The sequence below is a fragment of the Adiantum capillus-veneris genome, chromosome 11 (assembly GCF_014529385.1).
Source record: "Adiantum capillus-veneris isolate H3 chromosome 11, ASM1452938v2, whole genome shotgun sequence".
In the NCBI taxonomy this organism is placed as follows: domain Eukaryota; kingdom Viridiplantae; phylum Streptophyta; class Polypodiopsida; order Polypodiales; family Pteridaceae; genus Adiantum; species Adiantum capillus-veneris.
This window is the reverse complement of record NC_140941.1, coordinates 61385715-61387473: the sequence shown is the minus strand read 5'-3', so window position 1 is coordinate 61387473 and position 1759 is coordinate 61385715.

Genomic DNA, 1759 nt, shown 5'->3' with positions numbered 1-1759 from the left:
CCAGACTTTACTCCATGTGCTACTGTCATAGAACCCTTGGATATCTTCCACATGTTCTGTCCAAAAGTGGTGACGTAGCCAACATCATCAAGTAAACCTGTGCTGATCAAGCTCTTTGTAATTGCGGGAACATGTCTCACATTCTTCAGCGTGAAAGAAGAGCCATTCTGAAACTTCAATTGAACATCTCCAACACCTAAGATCTCACATGTCTGCCCATTGCCTAGCCGAACATGATCTTTAGTGTTCACATAAGAAGTAAACCACTCCTTGTTTGGAGACACATGAAGTGATGCCCCTGAGTCTATAATCCAGTCACTCAGTGCATTTCCATCAGATGCTGTAAGAAGAGCTGAGTCCATTGTATTCTTCAAGAAGTAGATGTCTCCTGACACTAGACTGTCATCCTCTGCAACAGTGTTTGTCACATTTATTTCTTGAATCTTCACTGAGGACTTGTTCTTCTCACCATGGTCTTCAGCTTTCTCTTTGCCTTTTTCTGCTTTCCATTCTCTGCAGTCTCTTTTCATGTGACCCTTCTTGCCACAATGGTAGCATTCTATGTCACTCTTGCCTTAAGCAATGCGGGACTTGCTACGAGACTGATTCCTCTTTCCACCTTTGTACTTTTCTTTGGTCCTTCCCCTGACAACTAAGGCTGTTCCTTTGCCTTTGTCCATTGTCTTTCTATTGGTTTCTTCAGTAAGCAGACTTCCTTCTACACATGCTATGTTCAAACCATCTGGAGGTGCAGAATTACTCAAAGCTGTGCAAAAAGTGTCCCAACTTTTCGGCAATGTGATCAACAGGAACATAGCTCTAACAGTTTCATCAAACTTGACACCTTGAGCTGACAACTGACTATAGATTGTGTTGAATTCATTCAGATGATTGGACATAGGTGTCCCTTCTTTCATCTTCAAGTCAACAAGCTTCTTAAGCCAGTATACCTGTGAAGCTGCACTCTGCTTCTCATAAAGATCACTCAGCTTTAACCATGCTTGATAAGCCGACATCTCGTCTGCTACATTGAAGTAAACGCTTTCTGCCAAAGTCAGCATAATGGTAGAAAGTGCCAATTCATCCATTTCGCTCCATTCATCTTCGTCCATATCTTCTCGTTTTATCCCCTTGAGCTTTATAGGTTTTATCTGCTTCTTTTGTACCAACACGTGCCAAATCTGCTTCTTCCACAATGGGAAATTGGTTCCATCCAGCTTCTTGATATTGTAAAGAGCAGTGTCCTGTGATCCAGCCATAGCTACGCTTCACAGTGGTTTACTTTACTGGGAAAAATTCGGCAGAGTTTCCCCTGTAAACTGACCTCTGAACCAATATCAACCTGTCAAATGAACCAAGAAAGCTTCAGATTCTGCATAAATTTCGGCAGAGTCTCCTTTGTAAAATGGCTCTGTTGTACTAAAAAACAGACCAAAAAACAGCTCAAAAAACCACTGTCTCTCTAACACTGTAAGCTGTGGGTAAACCTGTCCTGCACCTGTACTGTCTCTGACTGTCCTGTAAGCATAGATTGCGACAATGCCTCAACGGCAGTAAAGCAAAGATGCAATCCCAATTGTCTAACTCACAGTCAATACATCCTAGCTGCCTATCTAAGGGTGCTCGAGGGATCGCTCCAAGACCTGTATCACCGAAAGGATCTCAACATTCGAGAATCCCCCAGCTCAATAAAACCTCACTCGACCCTCAACAAAGGCTGCAGTAAATCTGACAGTACATAGACTTCCCACAAAGTCAT